This window comes from Lipotes vexillifer, unplaced genomic scaffold, assembly GCF_000442215.2.
Source record: "Lipotes vexillifer unplaced genomic scaffold, Lipotes_vexillifer_v1.1 scaffold393, whole genome shotgun sequence".
Classification (NCBI taxonomy): Eukaryota; Metazoa; Chordata; class Mammalia; order Artiodactyla; family Lipotidae; genus Lipotes; species Lipotes vexillifer.
Window position 1 is genome coordinate 498174 of NW_006774564.1, and position 5793 is coordinate 503966.

Consider the following 5793-nt stretch of genomic DNA (forward strand, 5'->3'; position numbering starts at 1 on the left):
TGGGGGGAGCTGGCAGCTGCAGCATCCTATGTCTGCCTCTGCCATTTCCCTCTAGAACTATGGCAGTAAAATCATTAGGGGACAAGGGGGAGAAGATGAGCAGGGCTAATCCTTCCCTGAACCAGGTTCCTTCCAGGACCCTTGCCACTGGCCTTAAATGGTCCTATAGGAGGAAAATTACATGCCTTAAATGAATACTCAATATCGCAAATAACCACCCCCTGCAATGTGTTTTCCTGGTTCTGGGCCCTTACCTTGGGACCCTCACTCCAGCATTGTGCCCTTCATTCCTTCCCTGGGCTTCCACATCCCCAGGGAGACTTGGCCTCAGTGCTAAGCTAAGGCTTCCAACTGTAAGCAGTTCTTTCAAAGTAGCCAGGCCTGGGCTAGTGAGGGAACCCTCCTGGGGTTCTCTTCTCCTTAGATTCTCATGAATCTGGGATGAAATGGGATGGGTGGAGATATGAATGTGACAGCCTCGGGCATCTGTGGTCATAAGGTGGCAGCTGTACTGTTCTCAGAATGATAAAAGGGGTCTCCTCTTTACATAAGGACTGCGCCAAGAGGCTGCCCAAGATGGCCAGTGTGTAGGCATGGTGGGGAGGATGCTGCTCTGGGCTTGTGAGTCTCCTACTCTTTTTGCCCTTCTTCCTTCCCACAGGTCATGGAGTGTCCCTGGGAATTGGGAGGAGGGCAGGCTTCTGTTTCAGTGAAGCTTCTACATGCCACCCTCTCCCTCCACCCCCAATGCCTTGGGCTCTGAAAGGCCTCTGATAAATCCAAAGGCCTTTGGGCCCTTGACATCCTGGAAATCTCCTGGGTGGAAGCAGGTCCTAACTGGGAAACCCATTTGAGGACTCCTTGTTTTGTATTTTGTTTGTTTGTTTCAGGCTTGGCTCTTTTGCTGCAGGTACAACTAGGTAAGGAGTAACACAGCTTCCTGTCCACACTCCAGTTTTCCTGATCATTACTCCTTTTTCCCTCCTTCCTTCCAACTCTGCATTTCCTTCTCCTTTCGTGATGTCAGGACTAGAACCCCAGTGTGGGTTGGGGCGCAGGCTGCTGTGGTCCCAGCAGCAGTCAGCATCCCAGACTGATCCTGATCCACTGGCTCCTTAGGCTCCAACAATGGCTGCCCTTGCCCTGTTGAGATGTCTTATGGGTCCAAGCCAGCTACATCCCTCACAACTACATGGTCCACTGGACCATAGCAGCTCTGGCCCTACTGTGGAGCTGCACTGCAGAGAAAGAGTAGCCAGAGCGGGTGCTCTACTTAGGCTGGGGCACGCACTGGGGCAGTGGTGGGAAACCGGTCAGAGTCCCAGGCAGTTTCAATCTGCTTCCTCCACCTTGTTTTGAGGATTAGCAAGTGTGTGTACACTCTTCAAGAGTGGAGTCTAGGCTTCTTATAGCTCCTTGCCAGTCCCACTAGTTTTCAAAGCACCTAAGGGGACTTATCCTCCTGGTGTTGGACCCCAGGGCTGGGACGTCCAATATGTGGCCCACCAGGGAGGATCTTTCAGCCCACATAATCCTCCTCCTCTTCTGTATCCCCTTCCAGGGGTGCAGGTCCTGACCTGATCACTTCCCTTCCCTTCTTACCTGATTACATGTGGATCTTTCTTACAGCTTTTGTTGTATAAAAGTCATTCTGCCAGTCTCCAGTTTGTTTTCAGTGAGAATTGCTCCACATGTAGATGTGTTTTTGATATGTTCATGGTGGGAGGTGAGCTCCACGTCCTCTCACTCCGTCATATTGATCTCCCCTCTGAGGGTGTATAAACATGTGTTTATAGTCTATAAAACTTCTGACTATGGTAGAGGAGCTAAATTTTCTAGATATTAAGGCACCTTCAAATACAGGATTCAGAAAATATTTAATAGCATATTCTTTGTGGTGTCAGAAGTGCCTCATTAAATGTATTCACAGATTGTAAATCACATCTTAATTTGGGAACAGTAAATATAAAAAGCAAACATCATAGAATCAAAGAAATATAGTTATCTAAACCACTGCCCTTGAAAGATCTAACTACAAAAGAAAATGTACATGTACCTTTGATCTTATGATTAAGTAGAAAAATACTATTCAATGGGTATAACGAAGAAAAAAAGTTTAAATTAAAAATATTCATCCATTAATTAACATTAACATTTTTGAGTTCATCTTAACTGTAAAAATACAACAAGGGTTATTATAAAATGCAAATTAAAAATTAATATTAGAATGGTGTGGGGAGGATTCCTGGATCTGTGACGTTAATACAGACAAACTCTCTGCCTAGATTCACCACCATGGTCTCCACAGCTGTCAAAAGCAAAATCTTCATCTGTCCTGTCATTGACTTCCTTTTTCAACATGGATTTGATGGCATTGACTTGGATATAGAATACCCAGGTATATAGAATAGCCCAGGGAATATCCCTCCCACCTGAGGACAAACAGTGATTTACCATCTTGATTAAGGTGGGAATGAAGCACTAGCTCTGTGTCTTCTTGTAGAGAGGCTGGTACCTTAGTAGATTTTCTGTAAGAGTTGCGTTTCCTGGGGATAGCAAAGGATGCTGCCCTCGGAAGTACACTAGTGAAGGTGTTTGTGGTCTGCAGGCAACAGAAACAGACTAGCTAACTCAAGCCAAAAGAGGATTTATTAATAGGATACTGGCATCTGAAGGAACCCAAGGAGGACATTCTTGAGTTGAGGAGGTGGAACCATGTGTTATATCATTTGTTCAGTAAGTATTTATTAAGCATCTACTGTGATCCAGACATTGTGCTTTTCACTAGAGATAGAGCAGTGAACAAGACAAGCATGATCCCTGCTCTTGTGGGGTTACAACATAGTGGAGGATACAGAGGGGAACAAAAAAAAAGAAAAGAAAGAAAAATCAAATGAAAAAAGAAAAAATCAAATAATTGCAAATGGTGATAATAGCAGTGAGAGCAGCAAATGGGATGGTCAGGACAGGGGGCCTTCTCAGAGGAAGTGATATTTAAGCTGCAATATGAAGAGTTAAAAGGAGCCAGGCATACAAAAGACAGGAAGAAGAATTTTCTAAGGAAGTGGTAACAGCATTAGCAAAGGACTGAAGGCAGGAAAGAGGCATGACTATTAAAAATTGAGAGACTAGAGCTTTAAAAGGGAGAGTGAAGTCACAGCAGGCAAGATAGCTCCTAGACCCTCTGCCAGGAGTTCCTGGGCTTTTTTTTAGAATTGTCATAAAGTGTGACTTGGATTCAAGGACTGTTAGTGTCCTTGTACCTCTTTGGTCCAAGTTACACCTTGCCAGAACCTATCCGTATATTTCAGGGGTTATTTCCAGAAATAAGGGAATTGCTGTAAGCTGGAAAGCAGCCCCAAATGTACATACTATTGGACAGAGATAATGAAGACGACAGCAAAAATTCACCCTTTGTTCTCTCCAGAAAATGCTACAGGCTTTTGAAGAAGAGGCTAAGGAAACAGGATACCCAAGACTACTGATCACAGCAAGCTCTATCTGCTGGCAAAGGGACCACTGACACAGGATATGAAATTGCAGAGGTTGGGAAGTGAGTGTGATGAACTTCCCAAGGCCCCCAAATCCTAGAGCAGAGATTCGTAAACTTTTTGGTGGAGAGCATCCCAAGTAGTTATGTAAACATAATGTTGAGAAAGCTGGTACCTTCAATTGCCAAAGAAGTTTGGGGAATTAATGGCTCCGGGATAAAGAGCTGACTCCTTTAAATTGCCACTATGATGGGTGTTGGGGAAAAGAGGAACAAGGTTCAAGACCTTGGCAAATCCTTATATGTAATAGAAATTCTCATTAGCAGTTCCTTTTGGAAAAGGTTGTAAAATCAGGAAAACTAGTATTGACAAAGCTACTCATTTGCGCTTACCATGGCCCTGGAGATGTGTATTTCTAAAACACACTCTTCTAACAACATATCTTTCCCTCTTCTCTGGGTTTGCCCTTAATCTTTCAAGGAAGTAAAGGAGACTTTCTGTCTAGCCCTATGGGAGTCACAGAAGATAATCTGCTCCCTGGAGACACCAAGGAAGCCACATTAGTGGGGCCATATGGACATGTACTTGACATCATGAATTTCCACAGCTACCATTTCTTGCTCTTAAATTGTCTATAAGAAAATGCTCCCAGGATCTTGATGGCTCAAAATCTCTTGTTCCAGGCTCCCTGATCCCATCAGTGTGATGACCTATGACTTCCATGGTGTCTGGGGCACATATACAGGACACAACATTTTCCTGCATGTAGGAAACAAGGATGGAGGTGACATGTGTTATTGCAACTGTGTAAGAAAGAAAAGACTCAAATCATATGCAGAAGGAAGATGGAGAAGGGATTGGGAGTCTTGGTTGTTGGAAAACAGGGTTTCTCTTTGGGGGACAGTTAGCTAGACTTTGTTGATCATATGGAACAAACACTGGTGAGGAATAATGTCTGTATTGCCTTCTGCAGGAATATGCCATGAAGCCCTGGGGAGAGAGTGGGGTCCCTTCGGAGAAGCTCATCATGGGTTTCCCCACCTATGGGAGGACTTTCCGGCTTAGCGCTTCTGACACCTCAGTCTGTGCCCAGTCTCTGGAGCAGGGTCATCTGGTTCTTACACAGGTGAGGCTGGCTTCTGGGTTTACTATGAGGTAACTAACACAGCTAATTCAGGCTAAAATGCCCTGGGGAAAATTCTTCCACTCTCCAAGTCATCTTGCTACCCTTCTGCTCTTGAGATCCTATATCCATCCCGGCTTTCACAGATCTGACAGCTCTGAGCATAGCAGCCTGTGGAAAGGCAGGTTGATGGCTGTGTAATACTTTTCACTTAAAAAAATCAATCTGAATTTCCTTTTTGGGTTTTGAAGGATATGGCACCATCTTTCCCACAGCCCAAAGCAATACTGAATTTTAGTACGTCCGTGTAAATAGGTGGAGAAGGATTTCAACAGACTAGCCTGGGGATGGCAAATATTTTGATCTCCCTGACAATCTGAATTGATTGATTTTACTCAAATTCTATGCTGAATATCCAGAGAATGATTAGCAGTGTTTGCCAAAGACTAGAGTGTTTGTGGAAGAAAGGTCTCAGGACATATGGTCATGCTTACCATTTCTCAACCTCTGGGTACAGAATTAGAATTTCACTTGTTTGTAGCCTGTTTTCATAGAAATTTGTGTTCATTTTATGAAACAAAATCACTTTTGAGAGAAATATGTGAAATTATTGTAGATATTTCACAACATCCCCTTTTCCATCTCCCTCCCATTTCTTACTATTTTTCTCCCATTTAAGTCCTTTTTCTTCCAATACATGACATAATCTGCGATGTGTTCAATGTTGCCTTCTTCATTCCCCACATAGATCTGCATATTACTAAATAAAGCCACAAATGCCTAGACTGAAGACCAAAAAGTCCTATATGCTTATAAAAACACTGAATGGTTTTGTTATGACAATATTGAGAGCTATGGATATAAGGCATGAACAGTGTAAAAAAATTATAATTCTAGCTTTGAATTTTAAGCTCATCAGGAGCCCATTTCACTAAGATCTATGGTTTCAAAGTTTTAAATATGCACAAAGTGGGGTAGACACCAGGCAATGTCTAGATGAGTACTTCGAATGTGGGTCCTATGAGGTCTGACCTTGACACACCTACAGTAACTTGTGAGACTTCAGGGCATCATTACAACTGGGAGTGGAGGACAGATACAATCCACTAGCCTCCCTGGGGAGTCCTTCTCATACTTCAGTCAGGCCCAAGGAGCCAGTAGAAGAGTTTATTTTGATTC

The 5793-nt window shown here is 43.6% G+C and overlaps 1 pseudogene; it reads left to right on the plus strand.

Moving 5' to 3' along the window:
• The first annotated feature begins 2295 nt into the window (after positions 1 to 2295).
• LOC103091438 (acidic mammalian chitinase-like) overlaps positions 2296 to 5793 on the plus strand; it is a 4987-nt pseudogene continuing 1489 nt past the window's right edge.